The sequence below is a fragment of the Drosophila serrata genome, unplaced genomic scaffold (assembly GCF_035046125.1).
Source record: "Drosophila serrata isolate PLE 108 unplaced genomic scaffold, ASM3504612v1 contig_208, whole genome shotgun sequence".
NCBI lineage: Eukaryota > Metazoa > Arthropoda > Insecta > Diptera > Drosophilidae > Drosophila > Drosophila serrata.
Window position 1 is genome coordinate 579,614 of NW_028257106.1, and position 22,213 is coordinate 601,826.

A 22,213-nucleotide genomic window follows, 5' to 3' on the forward strand; every position below is an offset into this window, starting at 1 on the left:
TCCACACGTCTCCGGCGAGATAGCATGCAATTGAGCTATTAGCTCCGCTTTAGAGCCGGATGTTTGGCGTCCTAACGCTGCCAACCATTGTTTTAGTTGGGCTACCGAAAACTGACCTAATTCTTATGCTACTTCCATTCATTTCTGTGAACTATGCTTACAATTGTATCTCTTAATGATATTCTTTAAGTTAGACAGGCCGACTATATTACTTATATTTCTAACGGGTCTTTTATATTGCGTTTTGCTTTTATACAGTGGGTTCTGTTACTTAATGTCTATCATTATGTGGTACAGTGGGCCTTCCAGCTATCTATCCTGCCACAATAGCAATAAAAGAAAGGTACAATTTAAATAATTATTTACAAAACATATTAAACACTCCATTGACCGTAGAACCTAGAGAAGAAACAAATCATTGGCACTCGATCCAACAGAGACTGATGACTCTTACTCTACAGGTCCAGAAATAGAGGAAAAATACATAAATAACCTCTTAGTCTCCGGCGTCCTCTTTCAATCTGAATTATCAGATCAGGACTTAACTAACTCAGATTCAAACGATAGCGTTATTCAAGAAAAAGAAAAAAAGATACACTTTCAAAGAATTGTAACAGCTTTGAAGTTGGTGGACTTATCTAAAGGTACACTCGAAGATTTGGCTGTTGAAGTCATTAAATCAAAAATAATAGGATCCACTCTATACAAAGTTCAAAATGAAAGTTCAATAAAGGCTATCATAAAAACACTGCATGACACTATTTTCGGTAAAACATTTGATGAAATAAATCCTAAAATGGCTAAAACAACACAGAAAGGAAAAACTGCTGAAATATTTACCAATGAAACTGATTTCCTCCGGAAGTTACTAGATGCAATATACATAGACGAGGGGTTATAGGCTCAACACGCTAATAAATTTAGCACAAAAGAAGCCAACTCTACAATGGTTAAAAATTGTGAACATGGCAGACTTAAGACAATCCTTGAATCTCGTAATTTTACAACCATGAATGAAGCTGTCATAAAGTTCATAAAATGTAGTACTGAAATGACAGATAACCCCAACACAGTAATGTATACCAGAGGCCAACAATCTAACCGAGACAATATTTACCGAGGTAATTTTCGTGGAAGATGATGTGGCCGTGGTAACAACCAATACAACGGTCAATACCGAAACAATGTTTACTACCAAAATAACGGTAACAACCAGTACTATATAATAACCAGGGCAAAAATAATAATAGAGGTCGTGGAAGTTATACAGGAAATAACCGTGGGGGAAACAATAATAACAATAATAATAAGAGAAATAATAATAATAGTAATGTCCGAACTGTAAAAAAACACCTCGGAAAACCAATAAAGACCCCTAAGATCCAAAACCCAGTAAAAAATACGGTTAACACTATCAATCTTAACTTTAATCTCTTTGTTTCACTCAAAAACGAATAAATTATATACATTACTAGTTGATACAGGTGAAGACATCTCTTTACTAAAAGAAACTTCAGACTTATTTACTAATGTTGACTATAACAATATTACCCAAATATCAGGTGTTGGTGAAGGAAAAACCAATTCAAAAGGATTAGTATCTGTTTATGGGGAAAACATCAAATTTACCACCCCTTAGCAATAATAACTTACGCACGAATAGGTCGATTATATGTCGCATTTATTTTCTTGTTTTATTGTTCTCTCGTCGGAGCTGCAACTACCGATCGAACGCTTGGCTTCAAAATAAAATCTTACAATGTAGCTTAGCTTAACAGATAAGGCGACAGAAGAAGAAGAGAGAGAAAAATAGATAACAAAGAGAAGAGCTAAGAGTGCAGTAGGTGCAGCGATACACCTTTCCGCGCATATTTTGGCACGAGCGGTCTGCTCGTGATCCTCCCCCTGTTGGAAGAGGTACTGTTTCCACGGTATCGGCATCGTTGGGCAGAACGGCTAGCTACGAATTTGTGGCCTCCAATTGGCCAATAACTTTTCCGCAATGTGGCCAGAAACGCTTGTTAATATTTCCCCTTATCGTTATCCAAGTTTGAGCTCTGAAGCCTTCCGCCAACGCGAAGTAATCCTTCGAATCCAAGCATTGGCCTCAGTGAAATCCGTTTGCTTTCCTAAGGATATCGAATTTCTCTCACCTCTTCAACTGAATTACGCGCTATCCAAATGAATTTGTCCCGTAGCAATTAGTTCGAAAAAGAGGCCAGCACCAATTAGAAGATCTATTCGTTCTGATCGGTTGAAATAAGGATCAGCAAGCGATATACATATTTTGCGAAATTTTCCATGATGTTGCATTAATATTGAAATGGGGCTGATAATTCTCCAACCGCGGAGAATGCGGCACGATACCTTCCATCCCAGGATTAAGCTTGAATGTCCACTGCCTTATCAGAATTCAAGGAAAAATTACCAATCCCAGAGACTAGTGTATGCGTCTTTCGATGATTCAAATTTAATTGGTTCGCTAGGCGTGAAGTTATAAAGTTTAAATGAGCCGCTTAGTCTAGGAGCGCTCGGCAAGGCATAAATTCACCAGTCCTATTTGTCACATATATAAAAGCGGTTGGAAGCAACACGTAATTAACGGGAAGAATATTTGTGGGTTTTGGTGGAGGGTTTTATGAATGGTGTTCAGGTTGGGATGATGAATGTAAACATGATACTAATGCTGATGAAGATAATGTTGATGGCTGAGTGTTTAGAAGTGGATCGGATGATAGTGATGAGACTTAGGTGGATGGTACGGATGGATGCCCCTTGCGCAAACAAAGAATCGGACACAAATTTAAAAATCGAGAATATTTTGCCAAATAATCATCCCTAGCATCACAAAATATATATAGCGGAAAATTTGAAATGTGTTTGAGCTATACCTATGCAGGTTTTTTTCCCGCCTGCAGGCCTGGTGTTTGGCAAGGCTTGATCCAAATTTTCCATCATCCTACACCTCCTCTGCAAGAACGAAACATGATACTAATGCTGATGAAGATGATGTTGATGGCTGAGTGTTTAGAAGTGGATCGGATGATAGTGATGAGACTTAGGTGGATGGTACGGATGGATGCCCCTTGCGCAAACAAAGAATCGGACACAAATTTAAAAATCGAGAATATTTTGCCAAATAATCATCCCTAGCATCACAAAATATATATAGCGGAAAATTTGAAATGTGTTTGAGCTATACCTATGCAGGTTTTTTTCCCGCCTGCAGGCCTGGTGTTTGGCAAGGCTTGATCCAAATTTTCCATCATCCTACACCTCCATAGAATCCCAAGTAGATAAATCGTTGATGGACAAATTCTCTTCCCATTTTTCGCGCGTTCTCTGATCCAGCTTTCGTGCGACGATGTGAATTAGCAATCCATCTAAGATTTGTTGCGTAGCGGCAAGGGTACGGTTTGCTCGCAGATGCGAATTCATGCAATCGCTTAACTCCCGAAGACCCTTGGCTGATCCCTTCTCGACACCTTTTAACACAAATAATGCCCGTACGTGTGCCTGAAAATTTAGAACTTTATTATCGAATCGATTGGTGAATAAATCCAAAGCCTTTTATAATTGGCCTTCGAGGCCTCAAGCAAACGTATGGTCTCTAGAGCCACGCCGAATTCCCTTGACCATAGATATTGTAATTTTTCAATATCGCTTAGCTCCTTATCATTTCCGTCGCAATAAAATCTGGCCAATCAGAATAGGATCCATGGAACCGAGCTATCTCCAGAATTGGCAACCGAGGCTTCCTAAATCGGAAAGAAAGATCCGAATGGTTAATAATGTCGATGGATATTAAGTTTGCAGCGATTGCAGCCAGCAATGGCGATTTGCAACGCTAAACATCCATGAACGCTGTGAAGAGTTCGATCCGATGGTCGCTCGCTATCTCCGAAAATTCGAATTTTTCCAGCGAAGTCTGATCGGGATCAAAGGCCAGGTTTAATGAATTAATTTAATCAGCTTTATCAATCTGATTTACCGCTCGGCAATTATGCAATAATTTATTGAGTTAAATTGTCGCAACTGGGATTGGATTTTGGCTCGGTAGATGTCCACGTCACTTGCGGTTCATTTTGGGGCCTGAACCGAGTTTTACGTATTAGACATATTTAGTTTTTCACGCGACAATAATTAATAAAAGGAAAATGGCTGACCGCTTCAGTAGGTATGAACCCGTTTAGTTTTCACCGCGCAAGTTTAGAGGTTAATCAGCGTCACCGAGACGCAACGGAACCTCAACAATGTTGTTGTTGTAAATTGTCTGCCTCGCAACAGCGGATAATTGGCAAACGAGCATTTAGCATGTATGTATATATGCAATAGGCGCTATTCACAAAGCTTAAACGCGAGCCACCTTTGTGTATAATGTTTGGCACAAAACAGCTTTTTTTAAACAGCGCGGTGTTAACGAAAATTAGCGGCCGTTTATGTGCACTCGGGTAGTTCTGTATGTAGGTATGTATGTGGATTTGCTTGTAAGCTTATGACCGAATGCCATTAAGCGACAGCGAAGCAAAGTGATTTGTTTAAGCAATATTAAACAGCGAACACCGGGTTGCAGACTCCGAGCCAAAGAATCACGTCGGGGTCACCAAAATGTTTATGGGGAGACAACGAATTTGCCACCCTTGAGCAATAATAACTAACGCACGGTTATATGCCGTATTTATTTTCTTGTTTTATTGTTCTCTCGTCGGAGCAGCAACTGCCGATCGAACGCATGGCTTCAATATATATACGCTTACAATGTAGCTTAGCTTAACAGATAAGGCGACAGAAGAAGAGAGAAAGAAATAGATAACAAAAAGAAGAGCTAAGAGTGCAGCAAGTGCAGCGATAAACCCAAGTGCGCATAATTAGGCGCGAGCGGTCTGCTCCGAAAAGGCTATATCTCAAATTTGATGAAAATCTGTTGAAAATTGAATTATCTCAAATATATATAATATATCTTAAATTTGATCGAATTCTGTTGAAAACTTTATAAAAAACTAAAAGAAGTAAGTTAATTAAGTTAGTAAAGTAAGTAATTTTAATTTGTGTATATACTTCTGTTTATCTTAAGGTTTAAGTATCTAATATAATATATATTATAAATATAAATTAAAAACAAGAAAGGATGCTAACCTCGGCACGTCGAAGTTTATATACCCTTGCAGATAGAACTTCTATGAATAGGAATCCATACAATATAAATTATATATATTTGTGTTAAAAAACCATGAAGTAATACCTGCCTTCATTTCATTCACCTATACATATTATATTTGCAGTTTTACATACACAAATTTGCATTTTTCCTCTACATCAAACGATCGTTTGTATGACACCTATAAGATATAGTCGTCCGATTTTCATGAAATTTGAAACAAATTTAAGACTAATATAAAATAGCTATACCTTAAATTTGATGAAAATCAGCTGAAAACTGAAAAAGTTAAAAATTTAATTGTATTAATTTCTCGATCGTTCCTATGGGAGCTATATGATATAGTAGTCCGATTTTCAGGGCAAAAATAATAATAGAGGTCGTGGAAGTTATACAGGAAATAACCGTGGGGGAAACAATAATAACAATAATAATAAGAGAAATAATAATAATAGTAATGTCCGAACTGTAAAAAAACACCTCGGAAAACCAATAAAGACCCCTAAGATCCAAAACCCAGTAAAAAATACGGTTAACACTATCAATCTTAACTTTAATCTCTTTGTTTCACTCAAAAACGAATAAATTATATACATTACTAGTTGATACAGGTGAAGACATCTCTTTACTAAAAGAAACTTCAGACTTATTTACTAATGTTGACTATAACAATATTACCCAAATATCAGGTGTTGGTGAAGGAAAAACCAATTCAAAAGGATTAGTATCTGTTTATGGGGAAAACATCAAATTTACCACCCCTTAGCAATAATAACTTACGCACGAATAGGTCGATTATATGCCGCATTTATTTTCTTGTTTTATTGTTCTCTCGTCGGAGCTGCAACTACCGATCGAACGCTTGGCTTCAAAATAAAATCTTACAATGTAGCTTAGCTTAACAGATAAGGCGACAGAAGAAGAAGAGAGAGAAAAATAGATAACAAAGAGAAGAGCTAAGAGTGCAGTAGGTGCAGCGATACACCTTTCCGCGCATATTTTGGCACGAGCGGTCTGCTCGTGATCCTCCCCCTGTTGGAAGAGGTACTGTTTCCACGGTATCGGCATCGTTGGGCAGAACGGCTAGCTACGAATTTGTGGCCTCCAATTGGCCAATAACTTTTCCGCAATGTGGCCAGAAACGCTTGTTAATATTTCCCCTTATCGTTATCCAAGTTTGAGCTCTGAAGCCTTCCGCCAACGCGAAGTAATCCTTCGAATCCAAGCATTGGCCTCAGTGAAATCCGTTTGCTTTCCTAAGGATATCGAATTTCTCTCACCTCTTCAACTGAATTACGCGCTATCCAAATGAATTTGTCCCGTAGCAATTAGTTCGAAAAAGAGGCCAGCACCAATTAGAAGATCTATTCGTTCTGATCGGTTGAAATAAGGATCAGCAAGCGATATACATATTTTGCGAAATTTTCCATGATGTTGCATTAATATTGAAATGGGGCTGATAATTCTCCAACCGCGGAGAATTCGGCACGATACCTTCCATCCCGGGATTAAGCTTGAATGTCCACTGCCTTATCAGAATTCAAGGAAAAATTACCAATCCCAGAGACTAGTGTATGCGTCTTTCGATGATTCAAATTTAATTGGTTCGCTAGGCGTGAAGTTATAAAGTTTAAATGAGCCGCTTAGTCTAGGAGCGCTCGGCAAGGCATAAATTCACCAGTCCTATTTGTCACATATATAAAAGCGGTTGGAAGCAACACGTAATTAACGGGAAGAATATTTGTGGGTTTTGGTGGAGGGTTTTATGAATGGTGTTCAGGTTGGGATGATGAATGTAAACATGATACTAATGCTGATGAAGATAATGTTGATGGCTGAGTGTTTAGAAGTGGATCGGATGATAGTGATGAGACTTAGGTGGATGGTACGGATGGATGCCCCTTGCGCAAACAAAGAATCGGACACAAATTTAAAAATCGAGAATATTTTGCCAAATAATCATCCCTAGCATCACAAAATATATATAGCGGAAAATTTGAAATGTGTTTGAGCTATACCTATGCAGGTTTTTTTCCCGCCTGCAGGCCTGGTGTTTGGCAAGGCTTGATCCAAATTTTCCATCATCCTACACCTCCTCTGCAAGAACGAAACATGATACTAATGCTGATGAAGATGATGTTGATGGCTGAGTGTTTAGAAGTGGATCGGATGATAGTGATGAGACTTAGGTGGATGGTACGGATGGATGCCCCTTGCGCAGACAAAGAATCGGACACAAATTTAAAAATCGAGAATATTTTGCCAAATAATCATCCCAAGCAAGTGAATTAGCAATCCATCTAAGATTTGTTGCGTAGCGGCAAGGGTACGGTTTGCTCGCAGATGCGAATTCATGCAATCGCTTAACTCCCGAAGACCCTTGGCTGATCCCTTCTCGACACCTTTTAACACAAATAATGCCCGTACGTGTGCCTAAAAATTTAGAACTTTATTATCGAATCGATTGGTGAATAAATCCAAAGCCTTTTATAATTGGCCTTCGAGGCCTCAAGCAAACGTATGGTCTCTAGAGCCACGCCGAATTCCCTTGACCATAGATATTGTAATTTTTCAATATCGCTTAGCTCCTTATCATTTCCGTCGCAATAAAATCTGGCCAATCAGAATAGGATCCATGGAACCGAGCTATCTCCAGAATTGGCAACCGAGGCTTCCTAAATCGGAAAGAAAGATCCGAATGGTTAATAATGTCGATGGATATTAAGTTTGCAGCGATTGCAGCCAGCAATGGCGTTTTGCAACGCTAAACATCCATGAACGCTGTGAAGAATTCGATCCGATGGTCGCTCGCTATCTCCGAAAATTCGAATTTTTCCAGCGAAGTCTGATCGGGATCAAAGGCCAGGTTTAATGAATTAATTTAATCAGCTTTATCAATCTGATTTACCGCTCGGCAATTATGCAATAATTTATTGAGTTAAATTGTCGCAACTGGGATTGGATTTTGGCTCGGTAGATGTCCACGTCACTTGCGGTTCATCTTGGGGCCTGAACCGAGTTTTACGTATTAGACATATTTAGTTTTTCACGCGACAATAATTAATAAAAGGAAAATGGCTGACCGCTTCAGTAGGTATGAACCCGTTTAGTTTTCACCGCGCAAGTTTAGAGGTTAATCAGCGTCACCGAGACGCAACGGAACCTCAACAATGTTGTTGTTGTAAATTGTCTGCCTCGCAACAGCGGATAATTGGCAAACGAGCATTTAGCATGTATGTATATATGCAATAGGCGCTATTCACAAAGCTTAAACGCGAGCCACCTTTGTGTATAATGTTTGGCACAAAACAGCTTTTTTTAAACAGCGCGGTGTTAACGAAAATTAGCGGCCGTTTATGTGCACTCGGGTAGTTCTGTATGTAGGTATGTATGTGGATTTGCTTGTAAGCTTATGACCGAATGCCATTAAGCGACAGCGAAGCAAAGTGATTTGTTTAAGCAATATTAAACAGCGAACACCGGGTTGCAGACTCCGAGCCAAAGAATCACGTCGGGGTCACCAAAATGTTTATGGGGAGACAACGAATTTGCCACCCTTGAGCAATAATAACTAACGCACGGTTATATGCCGTATTTATTTTCTTGTTTTATTGTTCTCTCGTCGGAGCAGCAACTGCCGATCGAACGCATGGCTTCAATATATATACGCTTACAATGTAGCTTAGCTTAACAGATAAGGCGACAGAAGAAGAGAGAAAGAAATAGATAACAAAAAGAAGAGCTAAGAGTGCAGCAAGTGCAGCGATAAACCCAAGTGCGCATAATTAGGCGCGAGCGGTCTGCTCCGAAAAGGCTATATCTCAAATTTGATGAAAATCTGTTGAAAATTGAATTATCTCAAATATATATAATATATCTTAAATTTGATCGAATTCTGTTGAAAACTTTATAAAAAACTAAAAGAAGTAAGTTAATTAAGTTAGTAAAGTAAGTAATTTTGAATTTGTGTATATATGTACTTCTGTTTATCTTAAGGTTTAAGTATCTAATATAATATATATTATAAATATAAATTAAAAACAAGAAAGGATGCTAACCTCGGCACGTCGAAGTTTATATACCCTTGCAGATAGAACTTCTATGAATAGGAATCCATACAATATAAATTATATATATTTGTGTTAAAAAACCATGAAGTAATACCTGCTTTCATTTCATTCACCTATACATATTATATTTGCAGTTTTACATTCACAGATTTGCATTTTTCCTCTACATCAAACGATCATTTGTATGGCACCTATATGATATAGTCGTCCGATTTTCATGAAATTTGACACAAAATTTAAGACTTATATAAAATGGCTAACCTCAAATTTGATGAAAATCTGTTGAAAACCGAAAAAGTTATAATTTTTAATTTCTCGATCGTTCCTATGGGAGCTATATGATATAGTAGTCCGATTTTCAGAAAATTTTATTCAAATTTGTAGAGTATAGTAAAATGGCTATATCTCAAATTTAATCCAATTCTATTGAAAACTGAAAAAGTTAAAATTTTTTTTGTAAAAATTTTCCGATCATTCCTATGGCAGCCATATGATATAGTCGTCCGATCCGGCCCGTTCCGACATATATACGACTGAGAGTATATAGAAGGCTAACTACAAAGTTTCATTCAGATAACTTAAAAACTGAGAGACTAGTTTGCGGAGAAACGGACAGACGGACAGAAGGACAAACGGACAGACGGACATGGCTAGATCGACTCGGCTGTTGATCCTGATCAAGAATATATATACTTTATATGGTCGGAGGTGCCTCCTTCACTGCGTTGCAAACTTCTGACTGAAATTATAATACCATGCAAGGGTATAAAAAAACAACGAAGTTGTAACCTTTATTACATTTATCTAGACGTACACATTATTCTACAGTTAGAATTATACATTGAGAGCTTCTATTTTCCTGTATATTCAAGTTTATAATGCTGCTATATCATATATAAGTCATACTTTTATTAAATTTAAGCCGAAAATCGGAAATAAAAACATTTTAGATATATGACAATATGTTATAAATTGGAGAAGTTATGTACATAATGTAGTCGTCCGATCAGGCAACGTGCCTTACTTCATATGTAGTTTTGCAATTTTTCCTTTAAATGGCTTAAAAACTGGGAGAATAGAAATGGACAGATAGACAGACAAGTGAAAATGAGTAGATCGACTTGGCTGGTCGTTCTGATAAAGATATTTATACTTTATAGGGTCGAAACTGATTCGCCATTGAATAGTAAACTTTTGACTTGCTCTGGTTCGTAGTACCCGATGGATAAACAGGTAGTGAAAGACAAACAAAGGACTTTTGTTCAGTATTTTTATAGCATAACGGACAGATCAACGTGCGAGAGTCATTATGGCATCTCCAAAAATGGAAGAGTCTCTCCTTTGATAGCGTCTGCTAACGTTAACCGCCCAAATGCCAACAGATACATTAAATTTATCGTCTCTAACAGCTATTTTAATCTCTTATAAATCAGTTATCAAATAATAAACACAAAAAACCACAATATAACCTATTACACAAAGAAATTAGACATAGCAAATTGTCTAGGAGAGATCCGACTACGCATTGGAATTCAAAAATAGAATACTAAACTTGAAACAAAACATAGATATTAAGAAAAAAGCACTCAGTGCAATTCCATAAATTAAGTTTGAAAAAAGGTGCCGCTTTTCAGTGTCAATTTCAATTTCAGTAACAAACTTAAAAAAAAAATGGGTTCCACGTATTTTGCAAGTTCTTATTATAAGGGTATCATATCTTATTACCTGATTATTATGCGTCCAAAGTACTGTAATAGGCGGATCAGGAAGATGTTTAACAACACATGTTAAGTTCACCGTTGAGCCCAAATCAATGTAAACTTCTGGACCTCCTGGAATGCTTGTAATGGGCTCTAAAATTGTAAAATATATTCGAAGCAGAGAACGTAGAACTTAGATTTAAACAAGAAAGGAAGCTTACTTCAGCACGCCGAAGTTTATATACCCTTGCAGATAGAACTTCGATGACTGGGAATCAATACAATATAAATTATATATATTCATGTTCAAAAACAATGAAGTAATAACTGTAATACCTTCATTTTACTATACATATTATTTTTACAGTTTTAAATTTACAGATTTGCATTTTTCCTCTATATCTAACTATCGTTCCTAAGGGAGCTATATGCTATAGTTGTCCGATTTTTATAAAACTTTACGCAAAATTGTTGAATATTATAAAATGGATATATCTGAAAATTTGATCAAATTCTGTTGAAAACTGAAAATGTTTTAATTTTTTTTTTCATTTTCTGACCATTCGTATGACAGCTATATGATATAATCGTCCGTTCAGGCCCGCTCCGACATATATTCGAGTTAGAGTAAATAGAATACTTAATACAAAGTTTTATTCAGATAGCTTAGTTTTAATTGTCGCATCTGGACATACTATATCTTTTTATATTCTTTATGTTATTATTCTTTATAGTATTATCCGACATATATACGAGTGAGAGTATATAGAAGACTAACTGTAAAGTTTCATTTGGATAGCTTAAAAACTGATGGACTAGTTTGCGTAGAAACGGACGGATGGACGGACGGTCGGTCATTTCTAGATCGAGAATATGCTGATCAAGAATTATACATACATTATATGGTCGGAGGTGACTCCTTTACTGCTTTGCAAACTCCTGACTGAAATTATAATACCCTTCAAGGCTATAAAAACACAACTAATAAAAGTTCGAAGACAGAGAGGTAAAGAAACGAGAGGACACATCAGCAGAAGACATAATCATTAATAATCATAATCATAGAAAAGATTCAATGGGCGATAGACTTATTTGACAAATATAAAAACCCGAGCCTTAACGGAGTCCCCTGCATGAAGGCCTCGGGCGCAAGTATCGTGGGCTTGCAGCTTGCAGAACTATGCGTTAGTTCTTAATACGCAATCAGTGACTGCTGGGCCGTCGTTGTTACATTCGACTACCACGTTGCAGGATGGTTTGGTGTGATACGGGAAAGATACGATATTTTTGCATGTAGGTCTAATATTAGGGTATGTAATTAGCACATGAATGAATACTAACGGACTGAAACACTTTGATATTGGATGCCTCTATTAGGTCTATGATAGGTACTTCTTTGCGGTCAACAATACAGACTTGTAATCATCGTGCTTAAAAATAGCTGGGTTTATAATATTATATATTATTATATATTAATATTATATTAATTTTTATTTCTACAACGTAAAAGTGTGGAGCGACAAACATATTGTTCCTAAATGTTTCCTAATTGATTTATTTGATCCCACTTGTCTCGACTCATACAATTGCAGTGCCTAAAAATTCTAAGCTCCTGGCAATCCTATGTTGTACTTTTAATACGGACAATAAATCATTATTATGGTCTGTGTCAACGTTTAACAGCTTTCGCTAATGCGACTCTGGGAATAACTCGGATAACCTAACAGTTTCTTCTATCATCGTTGAAAACTCTGTGAGATTACTTGAATGCCGCAACAAATTTCTCTGTTCCCATACCAATGCGACTTGTCTATGGCTAACATTATCAATACGATAGGGCATATATGTTTAAGTATATGTAAAGTGCCTGTAAAAATGGAAAACTTAATTCTGAGGTTGTCCTTATGGATCGCCCTACCTCTACTAAGAACACACGTTCCCTTGTCTGCTTGTGCACGTTTTTCTGTGAACAGAGCGGTTAGTTTATTTCCTTACCATTTGTTATTTTAAGCTGTACCTTTTGGCCTACCTAAAAAATTAGATTTTTACTGACTGGGTTGAACCTCTAAATTGGGCTATTGCGCCTTTTCGATACTGAGTCTTATTGCCAATTTTTGTTTATTGTTGGCTGAGTGCATGGCATCTTTAGGTTGCATGTTCGTGGCTAAGTCTTATTTTGTAAGATTGGGCTACGTACGTCCAGTATGGCCCTAATCGATAATGGCTGTACTATGGCGAACTTAGAAAGTTTGTCATTAAACCTGAAGGAATTGTTTCACATTTTCCTGAGCGGCTCTGTAAGCGCGGTTATGTTCGCTCGTAATTATTTAATTTTGCTCATTTGCATCCGTGATATATCACGAACTTTTTGCACTGCTAAAACTTGGTTGCTAGGAATTTCAGTACCAAGGCATGCTGGATGCATGCTAAAGTGCGTAGGTCGTAGTAAATGGCATTAACAACTCCGTTGATCAAACCGAGCACGAAGTCTTTATTATCGAAATGCATATTATGCCTTTTTTTGCTTCCGAAAACTATAAAGTGCCGCTGGAGAGGCTGTCCTGCTTCTTCTAGGATTCTTGGATTCCTATAGCAGTTTAAAGGTTTATCGGTAGATTTGATTTAGGTCAACAAGATTTCGCTGTGCACAGTGGCTACGTCAGAATAGGGTTCGTTTTGTATTGCATTTATGTTTTGATTTAGAATTTTACTTACCAAGTTTGTAAAAAAATTTAGCATTGTGCTCTTCGATGCTTTCCATCGCCAAATTTTCGCGTTAGTATTTCGCTCAGACACAGCGAAGGTGAGCGGTTGATGATTTGTAAATATCTGGATTTCTTTGGTGTCATATAAATAATTTTGTAATTTTCCTATGGCCCAAACAATGGCTAACAGTTCGCTTTCGTTTTGTAGCGTAGTTTAGCGCTCGACCTTTTAATGTGCGAGATTTCATAGTAATAGGCATACAATTTTGGGAAAGGGCTGTACCGATACCGCATGCTGAGGTATCGGTGGTCCAGTCGGAAGGGAGTCTGGATAGGTTAGTATGACATCTGATGATAAAATGTATCACAGATCTCGATATAAACCTTTTTTGAGCTGTGTCTACATACAGCGCCATTGAGTATAAAGTAAGTGGCCTAGCTATGGCCGCGAAGTCTTTAACAAAACTGATGCAGTAAATTTTTTTTCTGAAGGTATCTTCTACTATTGTGTTTTCTGTGGTTGTAAATACAAATTAATTTATTTTGTTAGATTTGGCCCATGTAATTGCGTATGTTATTATATTATCTATTTATTCCTTTATGAAATGAATTTTATATTTTAGGCTATTTGCCTTCTGATTTTGAATTTCTTCCGAGCTCTGAGCGACTTTTAGCATTGCATTAGTGCCGTTAGTAAGTTGGTTTATTTTTTATTAATTAATTTATTGATTACTACTTGTCTGTTATTGTTTTCTAATTGTTCACTTATCTCGTTCTATAAATATTCGTAATCGTAATGATCTGGCGAACCTGCCAGCCATTTCCACGCAGTACCTATTGCTTCTATTGCCCTATTTTGTCTTTTTCAAGTTTGGAGTCTGCGTAAATTGGTGTGCAGCTGTTTTACTTCGTTGGAATGATATGGGTGTTATTGGTGAGATGATATGATTTTTAAAGACATTCGCCTAACTCCGAAAGTGTTCCTTCGTAGTTCTGTAAATTAAAAATGTGGGTGATTTTTAAATTTCCTCCTTGTTTAGCAGCTAGTCGAGGTCCGTGGTTATCCCCAAGCATTTTGATAAAAATAGTCTGAAAAATTATGCTTGTTCACGTCAGAAGGCCCTTCGCGGCGGCCGCGGCGCCGCCTCTGTCCACCGAGCCTACAAAGCTTAGGCCGCTCTTGCACTCCCGCAAGTCGGCTCTTCGCGCACGGCTCATCGAGCTAGTATAAGCGCTCCCGCGCCCACTCTTCGATGTTCGCGAACGCCCGCTCCCGAGTGCCCGAGCTTCGCTCGCTGCTAAGCGAGCTGAGGGACGGCTAGTTCGCGCTCCACTTCTCGGGCCCGCTCTCGCACTGTTAAGCGTAGCTTATCGGTCGGGAGCGCGGCCCTTACATTTAAGCTATTTAGTACTATGTATGCAGCGAAATAAAGCTGACGAGTTGAATTGCCCACGACGCCCCCGCCTTTACTTTTCGACTTCGCTTCGACGTGGGAATTTTCACTGGGCTACATTTTCCAATACAGGATCTTCAGCGGCAGGATCGCCCCCCTCCATTACATGGTCCTTCGAGCCGGATACGGATATCCTTCCGTCCTTTCACCAGCAGTTCCCGGTGATTTTTCCGCTGAGATAAGTATATGCTTGATTCCGTCTTGTTCTCGCTGCCGGTCTTAGACAGTGGGCCGAACATTTAATTTCGGTCGCACCGCTGCAAAATTTATTGATTTGTTCGTGTCAACTCCCCGTCCGAGTTTTCCTGACACCACGGCAGTGAGAAATTCCACTTTCTATTCCACTTTCTATTTCCGAACTTCGAAATTTTCCATCCGTGTCCGTTTTGTGTGTGCCGCCATCCTCATCGCCGTCTCTTCGATTCCCCGTTGTTCAACCACTTGCCAACGGTCGAGGCCTATGTGCAGCCACATACACACACACGCATTCTAAACTTGTGCTAATATTTCCGTACAAAAAAAAGTTCTCCGTGAACAGTAAAATTGTGTTTCAAAAAGAAAGGCATTATTAATATTGGCCAGCCGGTGTGTGCTTGTTGCGGGAATTCCCCCTGCTCGCCGAACAGTCCGCCGCTTCCACGATTTTTCGCTAATTTTTGTGCTGTATCCATACACAATTTTTCTGTTCGCACAATTCAATACAGTCCACTTCTCGACGCTCCACTGTGCCAATACAAACCCTACAGTTTTTAAGAAACAAATTTCGTCAATCAAGGATTTAAAATTATCCGAATTTTATAAATCCTATTTTTATTTATATCAATTTAAAATACATACATATATTGGGCAAGCTTTGCGCTATTCTGCGCTGAGCATCGATCTCCACAATTATCTACATACATATATATTGGGCAAGATTCGCGCTATTCTGCGCTGAGCATCGATTTCCACAATTATCTACATACATATATATTGGGCAAGATTCGCGCTATTCTGCGCTGAGCATCGATTTCTACAATTATTTACATATATACATATATATTGGGCAAGCTTCGCGCTATTCTGCGCTGAGCGATCCAAGCTATTACATACATATATACACACGCCCGCATAAGGGCAAGTAATTATTTGTAATTCTTTTTGTCTCCTCTTTGTGCCTAGAGCGTGTACAGGCACCTGCACTTATATATTCCACAGCCGAACAGTGCCGACGAGACAAAATCCGCCACCTACAATTTTAAGGAAATTTCGTGAACTAAGAATTTAAAATTATCTGAATTTTATTTATCCTATTTTTCATTTTGATGAATGATATACCAATTTACACACATACCTCCATACATACAAGCTTCGCGCTATTCTGCGCTGAGCATCGATTTCCACAATCTACATACATACATATATTGGGCAAGCTTCGCACTATTCTGAGCTGAGCAGCAAAACCCAAACACAAACTAGTGTTTTTAATTGTCTTCCATTTAGCCGCCGACACGGCTGTATTGTTGTTGCCCTGTAGTTCTTTGGGTCCCCATTCATCCCTGCTTTGCCGACGACTTATCCCAGTAAGCTCTTTTCCGCGATCAAAAAAACGGATGTTTGTTTTTTAATTTCACCTTCCCGGCGCTTAAATAATAAAACATCTGCGGCTCATAGTTCAACATCCATCCAGATCCAGAATTTAAATTTGATTAATTAATTTAAGTTAATTAATTTTTAATTTAACCTTTTCAACTTAGCCGCCGCAACGGTCGTGTTGTTCTTTCCTCTTGGTTCTTTTGAGTTCCGCACTGCTTTGCCGACGGCATGACCCATTGAGTTTTCTCTCAACAAAAGCCAAGGGTTTATTTCGACCATTTCGCATCCGTGATAAATAAATTTGGCAACAATTACTTCCGACCAATACGTTCCTAAATCCGTATTTAATTTATACGGGATCCATCCACATTTCGTGACCAATTCCAAAATACAAAATAATTGTAATTTCAAATAAAAAATAAAAATTAGTACTGAATTTTAATTACGGCCGATTCCGTCAATCCGTTTGGGAAGATCCCAGTCCGCATCTCCGCGACCCTCCCCGATTAACTTAAAATCCACTGCTCGACCACAAAAATGGCTCAAACCGCCATCGACATTGCGTTGAGGAAGTTTATTGCCACGACAGACCGTGTGAGTCGATTCGAGGCAAAGATCCAACCTCTAGACGCCCCAGAAACCACCCAGCCCTCTCCTTCCACGTGTAAAGTGCGTCGCGATCAGATTCAAGCACTGTGGGAAAAGGTCGAAAGGGATTACGATATTTGTTCTGAACTTATATCGGCATCCGGTGAGAGTAACACCATCGGGCTAACGCTCCAGTCCAGATATGAGCATTGTTTCTCGGTCTACGAAAGATGTAGTGCCGACCTCCAAGAGTTGATGGAAAAGGGCGCTTTTCAGTCCGTGCCGATTTCCCCAAACTCATCCGTCCCGGAGTCGTCTGGTTGTCGCCTGCCACCGGTGGACACCGAAACTTTCGCTGGTGACTGTCTTCGGTGGCCCACATTCAGAGACCTTTTTACGGCGGTTTATATTCACAACCCTCGTGTCACCCAGGTGGAGAAATTGTTCCACCTACTCTCTAAAACAACTGGCGAAGCGCACGCCATTGTTTCCAAGGCCCCGCTCACCAATGAAGGTTTCGTCTCGGCGTGGCAAAGCCCCACCGACCGCTTCGAAAATCGAAGATTATTGGTTAGTTGAAAATCCTCTTCAACATCCAGGCTGTCCCTCAAGAATCGGGAGTCGCGCTGAAAGAGCTGCAAAGCACCCTCCAAAGCTGTCTGACCGCCCTAGAGATGTCCTCCATTCAAGTTGAGGCTTGGGATTGTCATTTGGTGTACATGGTTTCCTCAAAGCTTCCCAAAGTAACCCTTTCTCTGTGGGAACAATCCATCCACAACAAAGACAAAATTCCAACTTGGAACGAGCTAGACGCGTTTCTGACCGAACGCCATCGTACGCTGGAGGCCATCGACGACGTTACGCCTACCAACTCAAGGCATTTTCCGACAAAATTGTCGACTCCGAGGGCCCCAGCGCCCCGGCTTCATTCTTCCGACTTCAGAGTGACTCCAACACCCAGACCCAGAAGGTGTGACCTATGTTCCAGGGAAAACCACCCCCTGCGAAGATGTCCCCGTTTCCTTAAAATGTCCGTAGTCGAAACGTCAAATATTATTCGAAGAAGGCAACTCTGCTTGAATTGTTTGGCACGAGGCCATCAGCAGCAGGATTGCCCCAGTGCCCACTCCTGCCTTACATGCCGCAGACGGCATCACACCCTGCTGCATCCCAGAAGCTGTTCCTCCAGTGTTCAGATTGCTCCTGAACCTTCCAGCCCAGTAACCGCACCGGTCCACAGGATATCCGCGTTCTCCACGCAAATCACTACTCCCAACGCCGTCAATTACTGGGTACCCTACGACAACAAGAGCAGACGTTCCCGAGGTATTTTATCCTACCCATGCCGAGTCTGCAGCGGAATCCATCCGCTTCGAAAATGCCACAAGTTCCTCAGGCTTAGTGCTGAGGAGAGGCTCAGCGCGGTGTCCACCAACCGCTACTGTTCCAATTGTTTGACCCACGAACATTCCCAAGGCAAGTGCCGCAGTGGTGACCGATGCAAGACGTGCAATCAGCATCACCACACGCTCCTGCATATGCCGGGAAGTCCAGTTCCCGCACCCCGATCGCAGCATCGGATTACTCCGTGCTCCCAATTCGCTTTAATTACTGACCGCTCTTCTAAATGATACATTTTTTTTCCAGTCCGTTTCGAGAAGATGCCACCGCTTCGCACCACGCGAACGCTCTGATCAGAGGTCCAATACAACCGATTCCGAGGTTGCCACCGAACTTCATCCGCTACTGACGTCGACGTCTCCTCTACGATCCTGGGCCTCTCCCCCGCCCTCCTCAGCCACTCCACGGCCTCCGTCCACCGCTCCACTCCGGTGCGCGTAGGCAATTTCCGCCGCTACCCAGGACACCCTGCAGAACGCGGCAGTGCTTATACAGGACGAATATGTTGCAACCAAAGTTGTTGCAAGGGGGGGAGAATGTTCACGTCAGAAGGCCCTTCGCGGCGGCCGCGGCTCCGCCTCTGTCCACCGAGCCTACAAAGCTTAGGCCGCTCTTGCACTCCCGCAAGTCGGCTCTTCGCGCACGGCTCATCGAGCTAGTATAAGCGCTCCCGCGCCCACTCTTCGATGTTCGCGAACGCCCGCTCCCGAGTGCCCGAGCTTCGCTCGCTGCTAAGCGAGCTGAGGGACGGCTAGTTCGCGCTCCACTTCTCGGGCCCGCTCTCGCACTGTTAAGCGTAGCTTATCGGTCGGGAGCGCGGCCCTTACATTTAAGCTATTTAGTACTATGTATGCAGCGAAATAAAGCTGACGAGTTGAATTGCCCACGACGCCCCCGCCTTTACTTTTCGACTTCGCTTCGACGTGGGAATTTTCACTGGGCTACATTTTCCAATACAGGATCTTCAGCGGCAGGATCGCCCCCCTCCATTACAATGCTCTTTTGTATAATTTTTTCAGTTTTTGTTTCAATAGTTGTGGTTTTATTCTCTGCTACCTTCTCTGTTTTGTATTTGGGTCTAACTTTTGTTCATAGTCTTTTATATATTTTACAAGTACTGTGTCGCCTGATGAATCTTGAATCTGCTTTTTCTTTAAATTGTGATACTATAGATCTGTAATTTGTTTTTTTTTTATTTTCTGTTTGACTTCTTTCCCCTTTTTTTCAATGTCTTTTATTGAACTTGGAATTTTGCTTCTGAAAAATATGTCTGAATTCTTGAACTGCCTTAAAAAGCAAGTCTGCAAATGTCATGCTCTCGTTATCGATTTTTAGACATCGTATAATTTTTTAATCAAACCTCTCTATTTGCCCATTACTTGTCGACAAATTTTGGGGAAGTGGTTTGTACTGATACCTTAATTTGGTCCTCTAACATAAACCTTTTTGTAGCCGAGCTTAGTGCTGATTTATTATCTACTACAATTAATTTCGTCTTACCGAAAGCAATAAGCATTTCTCTTGGTGGATTCTTTATGTCTTCAGATGCTCTTGACTCTTTAATTCTTAATATTCCCAAATTAAGAGAATTTATCGAATTTATTTTTTGGCTGCAAGCTCGCTTCACTCCTTCGGCTGCAAGTGCCCGGCCACTCTTCGTTCCTCCCTCGGCTCTGTCGGCTTTCGCTCTCCCCTGCTCGCGTATCTACCCTTGTGTTGCCTCTGCCAATCTTTAGTTCTGCCGTTAAGGGACGCGTCTCTGCCGGGGTATGTCTCTACCGGGATATGGCTCTGCCGGGATATGGCTCTGCCGGTATATGGCTCTGCACGTATATGGTTCTGCCGGTCGTTGGCTCTTTGCCGTAGTGCGTGGCTCTGCCGGTATATGACTCTGCCAGTATAAGGCACTGCCGTGATGGTGTTGTCTCTGATGGTGTTGTCTCTGCTGGTATAGTGTCTACTGGTGTTGTGTGTGCGTGGACCTATTATCTAGGCGAGACCTTTTCCTAGTGTTATATCTAACTTAAATTTACTATTTACATATTATAACTAAGTTAAATGTACTATTTACATATATTTACATATGGATAGGGATTGAGACCTCGTCACAAGTTTTTCCTCCGTGTAGGATTTTTGTTTTATGATATGCCAGTGGTATGTTGGGAATAGAATTTCTAAATTATAAGAATCTGCATATGTGGTCATTAAATAAAATTGGTTTTTGAATAAGTTGATAGGTGAGATTTTGTGATCAGCTTTCAATTTTGATGGTTCAAATTGCTACCTGCTAAATATTTTACATCAAATTTTACAATTTTATTTTTTCGTTTATTCAATTTGCAGCTATTTCTGAATAGCATCTTTTGACAGGTGCTGCTGCCGCAAACATGAGCCAGGCAAACTCGACATCGCAGATTTTTTTGGTGTTCCCCGCCCCTTGACTCGCTGCACGCGAGTGAGTATTTTCAGAACGTCTTGCTGGCACCCGTATATAATAATAATAATAATAATATTAGCAGGACATATAAAATTACGGTAAAAAATTGATCGGCATTTTTTTTTCTTTTACGAATCAATAACTTTTAATTAATTGCAAATTTTAATATATCAAAAATTTGGTTTTTCAAAATTGACCTGCTAACTTGATGCACATGAGTTTTTGGTCACCAACAACAGTGAGTTATTATATTCAGTCACAGATGGTTACACTATTTTAAGAGTTTAAGAGTTAATTGCCCCGATTCTTGATTTCCTCAATGTGACCTTTGTCCTTTGTCCACTGGTCTTTGTCCTTGAGCCTAAAATTTTGCTTGTAAAAATTGTTTGTAGTTATGGATTCAGTTTCAAGACCGAAAACATCACTGTATTACACCCTTGAGGGGTACTTTAATTTCAGTCAGAAGTTTGAAACGCAGTGAAGGAGGTACTTCCGACCATATAAAGTATATATGTTCTTGATAAGCATCAACAGCCGAGTCGATCTAGGCATGTCTGCCTGTCCGTCTGTCCGTTTCTACGCAATCCAGTCTCTCAGTTTTTAAACTATCTGAACTAAACTTTGCAGTTAGTATTCTATATACTTACTCGTACGGGCCGGATCGGACGACAATATCATAAAGTTGCCATAGGAACAATCAGAAAAAAAAAAAAAAAGGAATATATAACCTTTTAAATTTTTTAACAGTTTTTCCCCAAATTTAAGTTATATTCATTATATTCATAAAAATCGGACTACTATATCATATAATTGCCATAGAAGTGATCGGAAAATATTTAGAAAAAACGGCTTACTTTTTCAATTTTTAACAGATTTTCATATAATTTCAGATATAGCCATTTTATATTATACTTAAATTTCGGTTTTAATTTAAAAAAAAAATCGGACTACTATTTTAGTTGTTACGGTCTCTATTATTTCTTTTATTATATTTTCGTCCTGTATTGTTATTATTATTCTGGTACAGTTTTTATTGTTGTAATTGTTATTTCGGTAATTACCTTTTCCGCGGTAATTACCACTGCATCCTCTGTTATTTTGCCGTCACTGATAATGCAAAACTGT